This window comes from Canis lupus, chromosome 25, assembly GCF_011100685.1.
Source record: "Canis lupus familiaris isolate Mischka breed German Shepherd chromosome 25, alternate assembly UU_Cfam_GSD_1.0, whole genome shotgun sequence".
NCBI classification, from domain to species: Eukaryota; Metazoa; Chordata; class Mammalia; order Carnivora; family Canidae; genus Canis; species Canis lupus.
The window spans coordinates 20,335,241-20,346,398 of record NC_049246.1 but is presented as its reverse complement, the minus strand read 5'-3'; the positions used below and the strand labels follow the sequence as shown (position 1 = coordinate 20,346,398).

Sequence of the window (11,158 nt, the reverse complement as noted above, 5' to 3'; positions counted from 1 at the left end):
AAGTCAATCGGAGAAGGACAAACATTATATGTTCTCATTCATTTGGGGAATATAAATAATAGTGAAAGGGAATAGAGGGGAAGGAATTAAAAATGGGTAGGAAATATCAGAAAGGGAGACAGAGCATAAAGACTCCTAACTCTGGGAAATGAACTAGGGGTGGTGGAAGGGGAGGAGGGCGAGGGGTGGGGGTGAATGGGTGACAGGCACTGAGGGGGGCACTTGACGGGATGAGAACTGGGTGTTATTCTGTATGTTGGAAAATTGAACACCAATAAAAAATAAATCTATAAAAAAAAAAAAGAATCAATTATTCTACTGCCAAGAAAAACCTCTCCAGCCAGGAGATGATGTCTGAGACACTGTCAACCAGGGTCCCCGACTGACAGATTCCATTTAAGTGACACCAACAATTATAAATTCTTTCTAGACCACCATTTGCATTCCAAGGATGGTAATTCTTATGTAGAACCCAGGCATTAACTTGCTTCCCTCCTGGAACTATAGTGACATGCACATTAGTAGCGGTTATAAAAGGTCTTCAAGTGTTTACAGATAACAAAAGCCCCGAAGATATCAGTTCACTTTAACTCACTGGCCAGGACTCTTAAGAATCATAGAATTGCCCAAGACTTCCTCTGTTGCCTTTGGTAATACATACTGGTGTACTTGAGTACTGCCTTCAGCCAACTGGAAAGTTCAAAACAGAGTGAACCACCTGCATTTCCAAAGTAGACTCTGATGGCTTATAGGATTTGTTCAGCTTGGGCCTGGGATTTAAGGGGGTGAGGTTGACACTGTAAGTTGGCCTCATCCTGATGCTTGGAGTCCTGTTAATAGTAACCTTAATTAAATGCTGTACAAGAGGATTTGAATGGATTTGGTTTTATTCTGTGTCAGTCAGATTAATGAGCATGGCTGACAGAGAGGCCTACTCATGGGAACATTTACCAGAATCCAAGATAATTGGGTTGAATGGCAGCCTTCCCAAAGATATGTTTGTCTTAGCCCCTAGAACCTGTAAATGTGACCTTTATTAAGAAAAAGGGTCTCTGCAGATTAACTAGGTTAAGAATCTTGAGATGAAATTATCCTGGATTATCCAGATAGCCTCTAAATTCAATGCCAAGTGTCCTTATAAGAGACCCACGGAAGAGAGCCACAGAAAAAAAGGAGGAGGCTGTGTGAAGATGGAGGCCACTGGTAGAAAGACGTGGCCACAGCGAAGGCACACCTGGGGCCATCAGAAGCTAGAAGAGACTGGGAAGCATTTGAACCTTTGGAGGAAATATGGCTGTGCTAACAGCTGGATTTCAGACTCCTGGCCTCTGCACAAGAATACATTTATGTTGTTTTAAGCCTGCCAATTTGTTGTAATTTGTTAGGGTACTCTCAGAACACTAATACTACTGTGTTGAAAAGAGGGTTGGAAATTACTGGGAAACATTTTCCCACAAGTATATTTTTCTGTTTCTCTTGCAAGCAAGGCACTGACAGTCCTGGATTATCTTTTGAAGGAATAGATTTGGTAGAGCTAGTGTTCCCCTTCAGAGCAGTGGGCAGGTCTGAATACTGGCCCTTTTAGAAAATGTGAGCTTCTAGGCTCAGGCTTTTCCCCCTGTGATGAGATCCGCTGTGTGTTCAGGTGTCACCTGGCTGCTCTGCATCAACTGTGGGACCTGGGGCTCAAGGGGTGGCTGGTGATGCTGATACTTTGGCTACTGCCATTACTGTGGGGAATACATTGTCTGCCATCCCCAATCCCAGGGGATTCATGTCTTCTGTCAGCATCCAGGAAACTGGTAGATTAATTTATTAATTTGAATGTAGATGAATTCTCAGCATCTTCACAGTTCTTGACAGATACTATTCTTAGATGTTGTGTAATTAGGCCATCAGTACCTCTTTACCTCCGTCCCCACCTTGTCTAAATGCCTAGTTCAATCCTGTCCCCTCTCTTACAATTCTCTAAAACTATGTGAACATTATTTGTCAAAGAAGTACATCATCTGTAAAGAGACTGACTTATTATAACATTTTATATTTTCATCAGTTAGTAAAGGGGGGTAAAGGAGAGGGAAATTCTTGCTTTTGAAAATCTGCTGAGTCAAGGAATGGAGAGATTGATGCACACATGAGCAGGAGCAAATTTTTGCATCTTTACAAAGTCATATGGAGTCAAGAATGCTTCTGTTAGAATCTGTCATCCGTACTTGTCACCTCAAATTAGATGAAGAACTTCTCCTTTGACAACTTCTCTACAGGCAGGAGATGTGATTCCACTCCCAGGCAGCCCCTGAGAGCTGAGATAAGCAACTGTATCGGTGCATGTTGAACTTTATGAAAAGACTAATGACTAGTCTTGACAAATTATGACTAATTTGTGCCATTTGTGGTTAAATGTCGTCAATGCATCGTATCAACAATCCTGTCATCATTCAAAACCAGGCAGAGAAAGGAATAGGAAGAATGTTTTAGTTAACAAGCCTACGCTGGTCAGGGCAGGCTAGAGACAAAGTCCTGAGCTGTCAAAGCTCATCCTGACTGCCACCCACTCCTTTGCTAAGCGTGGCACCTTTCTCTAGGACCTTCTGCTGCCTCCAGCTGCCTCTGGCCAGCGCCCTTGATTCCAAAGCTCTGGGTGCTCCCCCCAGGCCTTAACGTACTGCCAAACATACCTGTCCAGGAGTTTCCACATCATCCCCATTGCAAGTGAAAGGCACCCCATTCATCCTACCTTGCTTTCCAATTGGGTCACTCATGGAGGGCCCTGGAAGATGCAGGTGGCAACATTATAGCCTGAAAGCTGTTTTCCCCAAACCTGAGAGACTGTATCTGATGAGCTGAGTGGAGAAATAAATCTCTATGTTGTGTACACTCTACCTTTTACTTCAAAGAAAGGATCATCCCTGCTCAGCAATTCCAGAGGAGAAAAGAGTTGTTTCCTATATAATCTGCAAGATAAAGACTCTGGTTCCAGCCCAGGTCACATACCCTTTTGGGGACACTTGCTGAACTGGGCAGGCCTGGGTCACAGGCCTAATGCTCTGCCTGGGATGGCCAGTTCTTTTGGGTAGGGGGTGGGTGAAGGGGTAGGGTGGAGATTCTAGCCAGATCCAAGATGGAGGCCCACTTCCAAAGGCTTATGTAGACCCAGCTCTGATACGGCTATGAGGAGGCTGGGTGCTTCCACATCTAGACGTGTGAGGGCTTGGGGAGTTCAGCACTCAGTCACACAGCTGGCCAGGGTTTAGTCTGCTGATCTCTGAAGTATTGGCCAAATTTTGATCACTAGCATCTAGGGAAAGTACTTCCTAAGAAGACCCAATGTCAGATAATGCCAGGTCACATGGAACTGTGTTCCTCAGCATCAAGGAGGCCAAGGTCCTTTAAACATCGTGGACTATTGTTCTCTGTATCTTATGCTCCACCTGTTGACAGTTATTAGGATGGCACAGCAGATAGTGGCATTCATTCTGCTACTCCTCACACTCATGCCTCTAGCAGGTATAACTGAGCCAGAAAGCACCTCAGAATTGTTTTCAACAAAGTTGTCCAGGCAATCATTCCTGGTAGGTGAACTGGTATTGAGATAACACCTATTTGTTATCCCTGCACCATGCTGTCACAAACCAATTAATTGATGACTTGTTTTGCCATGTCTTGGCCATATGTGAAATTTCCAGTACTAAAATTGCATAGAGACTACACCAGTTTAGGGTGCCTGGGTGGCTCAGTTGGCTGTGTCAGACTCTTGGTATCAACTCAGGCCATAATCTCAGGGTTGTGGGATTGAGCCCCACATCCAACTCTGCACTCAACGGGGAGTCTGCTTGAAATTCTCTTCCTCTGCCCCTCCCCTTACTTGTGGGCATGTGCACACTCTCTCACTCTCTCAAATAAGTAAATAAATATTTTTTAAAAATCAGACATTACCAGTAAGTGCTGAGTATTGTGAAAAAGCCTATCTCAATAAGGCTTCGGCAAAAATGTATACTGGAATGATATATAACTTTTCAGGCACAGCAGTATTATCCAAACTAATAGATATCCAGTAGATGTCTCCATACACATATGATCTTTCCAGATTTCCTTATTTAAGGATGAACAAACTGAAACAACAACATACAAGTAAGAAGGGCATGGCCCTGAAGACACAGAGCAAATTCATGCTTTAAAGGAGATTTACTACTGGAAAAATGGAAGCCAACTTTGGAAAGCAGCTTCTCTGTGATCTCAAACAGTTACCAGAAAATACTAACTTTAAAAAATGATATAGGAAATACAAAGAACAACTGATAAGGATGCAAGTTGAGACAAAATAGAGCTGGATTAAAAGAACAAACCAAAAGTAAAACAGATGAGGGCAAGAGACAGCAGCACAGCCAGTGTAGAAAACTGAATTTAAAATGTAAAATACAAGTTTAAGAGTCTTTCCGAAAACATGAAGGCATAACGACAAAGGACACGGTGGTGATTTGAACAAAACAATGAACAAACTTCAATTAAACTTCATTAATATATATATATATATATATATACCTGCACTTGGTCAAGGTAGTTTTATAAATGAGTACTAAATTTTTAAGGAAAAAAATAAACTTTTAAGGACTCTTTATTATGTCTATGTTGTCATGGAGAATAGAAAAAAAAAGAAAGTTTCTCCATCTTATCTTATGAGACTACAAAGTTTCTTCATATCAAAACTAGACACCATCAGAGGAAGAGAAAACAGAATTATAGGTCAATTCTACTAATAAACATAGATTTAAAAAATTCTCAATAAAATGTTAATAAATCAACTCCAGCAACACATAATACAATAAGACATCATGGACAATACAAGGATATAGGATGTTTTAACATTAGAAAATTAGAAAATATAATTCAACCTATTATCAGATTAAAGAAGATAAACCAGGGATCCCTGGGTGGCTCAGTGGTTTGGTGCCTGCCTTCAGCCCAGGGCATAGTCCTGGGGTCCTGGGATCAGGTCCCACGTCGGGCTCCCTGCGTGGAACCTGCTTCTCCCTCTGCCTGTGTCTCTGCCTCTCTCTCTCTCTCCCTCTCTCCCTCTCTCTCTGTGTCTCTCATGAATGAATAAATAAAATCTTTAAAAAAATAAAGAAGATAAACCATCTCAGTAAAGCAGAAAATGCATTAGATGAAATTCAGCATTCATTTATAATTTATTAAAAAAAAAAGAAATTTAGTCAACTGAGACTAGAAGGAATTTCCTTAAAATAATGAAGACATCAATCAAAATTCTACATCACACATAATACTTACTGTTGAAATGATAAATCTTCCCTTTTAAAACTAAGTCACAAAAATGCCAAGTATCAACATCTATTCTTGGAGATCTTAGCTGCACAGCAAAACAAGGAAAACAATAGAAAGACCTAGAAAGGAAGAAGCTAAACCATCATTGTTCACAAATAACATTAGTTTCTACATCAAAAATCCAAGAGAATCTATAGAAAGATTATTCAAATTTATTAAACACATTTTATGTTATATATCCGTATGCTTAGGCATGTCCAGTGGATATCAAATGCTCACCCTCTGCCAGGTATGGTGCTACATGTGGCATGTTGAATGGTGAATAAAAGAGATAGGGACCCTGCCTTCATAGTTTACAACTAGTGAAGGAGACAGGCAGTTAAACAAAAGGATAATAATAAAGTGAAATAAGTGTTATTATAGGGCGAGAATTTGTAGTGAGAGACTCTGTGCAAAGAGGGCAAATGGGTTAAACAAATCTTCCCCAAAGAATTGATATATGAACTGGAATTGATATGAAAGCTGTAAAGCAGTTAGGCAAAGAGCCTGGGAAGAGTATTCTAGCAAGGTGTTGTTCAGAGTGTAACTAGCAGACGATGGTAGAAAAGTTCTGCACAACTGGATATGCAGAATCAGAGGGGAAGTGGGAGCAGTCAGCACAGGGCCTTGGAAACCATGGTGAGTAGAGTGAGCATTATCCTAAGGGTGGTAGATGCCATCCAGAACTTTTGAGAAGTTTGCATTTTAGAAAAACAACCCTGGCTGCAGTGTGGTGAATAAACAGGGAGAGGATGTACCAGACTGAGCTAAGGAAAATGGTTGGTGGAAACTGCAATAATCCCAAGAGACAATGGTAGCCTATGCCAAGGTAGAAGCTGAGAGGAACTGGACAGGTTTGGGATGTATTCAGAAGACGGGGTTGGACCAGGAGACTGGTTGGATACAACATAAGGGAGGAATGACATTCGAGTATATTGCTAGGGTGTACCAAAGACTGGAAACAAATGCACTCAAATGTTCAAATTATCTATAAGTCATAAATTTATGGATAATTTTTGTGTTCTTCTTATATTCCTGAGATCATAGACCTGAGCTGAGGGGTGCCTGGGTGGCTCAGTCGGTTAAGTGCCTGCCTGCCTTTGGCTCAGGTCATGATCCCACGGTCTTGGGATTGGATCCGGCAGTCAGGCTCCCTGCTCAGTGAGGAATCTGCTTCTCCCTCTGCCCCTCTCCCTGCTCATGCTTATTCTCTCTCAAATAAATAAATAAAATCCTTACCAAAAAAAAAAAAAAAAAAAGACCTAAACCGAGAGCCAAACTCTTAATTGAGTGAGCCACCCAGGTGCCTCATCCCAGTTGTCTATGAAGTATTTATTCCTTTCATAATCAAGAGAAAATTATGAATAACTCTTTTCTTGTTCCTAACATCTAATCCTAAGGACTTTTCTAGGAAAACTATTATAACGCATACTAACAGAACGATGGGTTGTCCATGTGCTGTTCTCCCATATGATGTATTTTGCTTTTTATTGGTGGTTTCTAATGCCAATTTGTAATTCTGAAAGACTGCCTGGTGTGGAAGCTGGCAATTAATATGAAAAAGTGGGAATAGCCCAAGTTTTGTGAATACAGCTTAGTATTGTTTATCAGCTTAGTAGTCTTGGGAAAGTCACCTAAAGTCTCTGGAAATACTCTCTCACACTTTCAGTGTGAAGTGTAATAATGTGTGTGAAAACACTTATACAGATGTTAGTAGTTATGTGGCACCGTCTACAGGTCAAGTTCAAACACCTTGCCTGGCACTTTGATCCTTGAAAAACTTTCCTGAAGTTAACCCTCCATTTCTGCCTTCTCACACTTCACTCTTCTGTTAAGCACTCCCCATAACTCTGTTATACTCACTCTATGCTCACTTTCTCAGCTCCCTGTACATTTAAGCATTTGCAAAGTATGAAGTGGTGGTACACATATTTTCAAGATGATGCCTAATAGTTTAAGTGTTCATATGTCCTGATTTGCCTGTTGTCCTGGCATCTCACACATTTTACATTTATCTTTTCTTTTTACATTTATATTGAATAACTGTGTCCTTTACTGTGCATAGCTTTAGAAATCTGAGACCTCCTTGGCCTGCTAAATCCTGGTAGACTTTGGATTTGATCCCACAGGGCTCAGATCTTGAGCAAATGATCTCTCTCTGAATTTCAGTTTACTCCTCTATAAGTTGGAGGTAAGAATATCCACCTTATAGAGATTAGGAATCATATTCATAAAGTGACTGGCACATGGTAGGTGCTCAGTAAACCCATATTGTTATTCCAGAGGTGCTGTAGTAATTATTCTGATAATTTTTTATTTTTGGAAAACAAGCAAAAATATGTTATTGTCATCAACATGACCAGCTTTTTGGTGAAGGAGAGATATGGATTTTTAAAAAATATCTTTAAAAAGATATTTATTTATTTTAGAGAGTGAGAGAGAGACAACACAAGCAGGAGGGGCAGAGGGAGAGAGAGAATCTCAAGCAGACTCTGCACTGAGCACTGAGCCTGATGCAGGGCTTGATCTCGTAACCCTCAGATCACGACCTGAGCTGAAACCAAGAGTCAATGGCTCAACCAACCGCAACAACCAGGTGTTCCGGGATATGAGTGTATGTTCAAAATAATATTTTACATATTTTTACATGTACAATTTTCTGTGCCCAGTCTACATAATTCTTTCATAACCCCCTGAATTAACCCAAGTAAAGACCAACTATTCAATCAAGACAATAAGTCCCCCAAATCTTCAGCACCCCTGGAAAAAGTTATCCAATGGAAAACCCCATCCTTTTACCCTCTACTCCTCTTACCTATTTTGTGGTTCATACTAGCTTTTCAGATGTGATGGATAAAACTCAGTGTACTAGGGCAAGGAACCAGAGGAAAACTTAACCATCAAACTTCATCACTTCCTGATGTAGGATGACATACACTCTCAATTAACATGTACCCTAGGAAAGCATAGAATAAAAAAAGAAGCAGGTACTGTATAAATAAATGTAACCTTCGTCTTTTAAAATTATATTAAAGTTTGGTTTCACCCTTTCAAACATCCAGACTGTGAGCTGGATCTCAAAATCTTCCAAAGCTACTTCCTCCTTTGGATAAACAAGTGTCAATAGTCACAGCTGTTGAAGGCTTCAAAGGACAAGCCCAGGGATGCATCACCTTGCACCAGTCAGTCACCAAGGGAAACCAAGGACCTGGAGGTGCCAATTGACTCTGAGCAATGGGGAAGGCCCAGGGATAATGTGACATCTTTCAATTGGCCTTTGTGGGAAACATTTTTTCCCCCTTTTCTAAGACCAGGGAAGCAAAATTCCATTGACCATTGTTCCTAGAATTTTGGCAAGCAATGGTATCCTACAGGTGTTCTCGCAGCCTGCCTTGTGGGGATGTTCAACCAGGAAGTGGGTCCATAAACAGGACAGAACCACACAGACACAAGCCATGTGAGGAAATCCCCAAGGAATTGGTCAGCACAGACATGATTTTCTTTCATAAGCAGAAATGTTCCTTTGGATTTCCTTTCACAGGGATGATTTAACTTCATCTATAATTCTTTTTTCTATCTCTACTTGGGCAGCTCTGTGAAAATAAGTCAAATTACACTATTAATGTGGCCATTTTAATTGTATCCCCATAGATGTCCTTCTTTCCCATAATCTACTTCCCATAATCTACATAATTTCAAAGAATTATTTCACTTTTAATTTTTTTTCTACTTTCTGATGTCTTCCTCGGATATTAAAAAAAAAATTATTTACAAACAGGAATCATTTGCAAATGGCCTTTTTCCCAGGAGAGAAATGTCCAGGACAGGTTGTAGATTAAGATAATCAGATGCGGGGATCCCTGGGTGGCGCAGTGGTTTGGCGCCTGCCTTTAGCCCAGGGCGCGATCCTGGAGACCCGGGATCGAATCCCACATCGGGCTCCCGGTGCATGGAGCCTGCTTCTCCCTCTGCCTGTGTCTCTGCCTCTCTCTCTCTCTCTCTCTGTGTGTGGCTATCATAAATAAAATAAAAATTAAAAAAAAAAAAGATTAAATTACAATTTGCTGTGACGTTTTTTTAAAAAAAAAAAGATAATCAGATGCACTATTTCCCAGAGATGAATCTCAGTTTTAATGAGTTTTAAATGTTTTAGGGACTTTACTTAGAGCTTTTAAGACTATGTCTTCATCTCACCTCTATTTTTAGGTTTCGAAGGGTGAAGACACTTGTCTATAAAAAATGAAATGGGATCCAAGAGAATTAGATGTCAGTGGGTCTCCAGGAGAGTACACTCTGTAGAACATGAGAAGGCCAATCACATGTTTAGGCAGTGAGTCTGAAGGCGTTTGGCTACAATTCAAGTGAGCATGTCCCTGGCCTGGAGCCAGAATCATGAGCTGCAGAAACCATTTGCACTTTGGACTGCCTGGAAAATGCTGGTGGTTTTTGAAGCATACACATACAGGTAACCCCTGCAGGACTCACATACGTTCTACTGGGAGTCCAGAGTCACATGTTCTTTTTTTTCCTATTCAGGGAACTTAGGCATATTCCCATTTCTGTGATTTAGTTTTTAACAGAAGAATTGGCACAATTCCTATATTCTGATCCTTCCCTGCAAGAGGAGTATTTGCATAGATTTCATTAATTTATGAGCTGAAAAAACATATAAACTGTTTATGGCTCCTTGGGTGAGACATGCAGTTGAGAGGTGACAATTTATATGCATTAGAGGCCAGAGGAGTAGGTCCTCCAGTTTTGATATCTTTTTTTTTTTTTTTACCACATTATGAAGGAAAAAGGGAGCAGGATTGAAAAAACACAGGTTTTGGTGACAAAAGCACCTTTTATCAACTATGAGATGTCTGGTAAGCAGTTCCATTGTGCTAACCAGTTTACCAGGGAAAATGACACAGAGTTTCCTTAGGTTACTATGAGATTCTCCCAGTAACAATGCTTGGCCTATGATAGGCAGTCGATAAATCTTAGGTTCTTTTCCTTACTCTAAATTTTTATCAACAGCTCACTCATTAAACAAAAAACAAATGATCCTTTTTGAACACCAGAAATGTACAAGAGTATAAGCACAATTTCCATCATATGCTCAGTATTGTTAGGTACAGTGAAGAATATTTAAAAACTATAAAATAAATAATACTTAAAACCCAAGAATCAAAGGATGACCCAATCATCCATAATATATGAAGAACACCTACAACTCAACAACAAAAAGACAATCAATCCAATTAAAAAATGGGCAAGAGGGGTACCTGGGTGTTTCAGTTGGTTGGGTGGTTGGTCATGATCTCAGGGTCCTGGGATCGAGCCCTGTATTGGGCTCCATGCTCAGTGTGATCTGCTTGTCCCCCCTCCCTCTGCTCCTCCCCCCCCATTTTCTCTCTCTCATAAATAACTAAAATATGTTTTTAAAAAGGGATAAGAAATCTGATTATTTCTCCAAAGAAGGCAACTAATAAGCAGAAGAAAAGACGCTGAACTACACTGGCCATAGGGAAATGCAAATCATGATCATCTAGGATGATTATCATTAAGAAAACAGATAATGACAAGTGTAAGAAAGGATGTAGATCAATTGGTATGCTCATACACTGTTGTTAGGAATGTAAAATGGTACAGCTACTTTGGAAAACAGTGTGGCATTTCCTCAAAACTTTAAATATAGAGCTACCAAATGACTCAGCAATCCCACTCCTAGGTATATACCCAAGAAAAATGAAAACATGTCCACAGAAAAACTTGTACATGAATTTTCATAGCAGCGTTATTCAAAAGACCCAAAGTGAAAACAACCCAAATGTCCATCAACTGATGAATG

At 40.3% G+C, this 11,158-nt stretch overlaps 1 long non-coding RNA gene across 1 annotated transcript; it reads right to left on the bottom strand.

Annotated features, from left to right (window-relative positions):
- Positions 1-2,065: 2,065 nt before the first annotated feature.
- Positions 2,066-8,643, bottom strand: LOC111092453. Its single transcript, XR_005378208.1, has 3 exons — positions 8,496-8,643; positions 8,138-8,278; positions 2,066-2,303 (listed from the first exon to the last, which is right to left on the bottom strand). It is a non-coding gene; the product is annotated as an uncharacterized LOC111092453 (long non-coding RNA).
- Between the last annotated feature and the right edge of the window lie 2,515 nt (positions 8,644-11,158).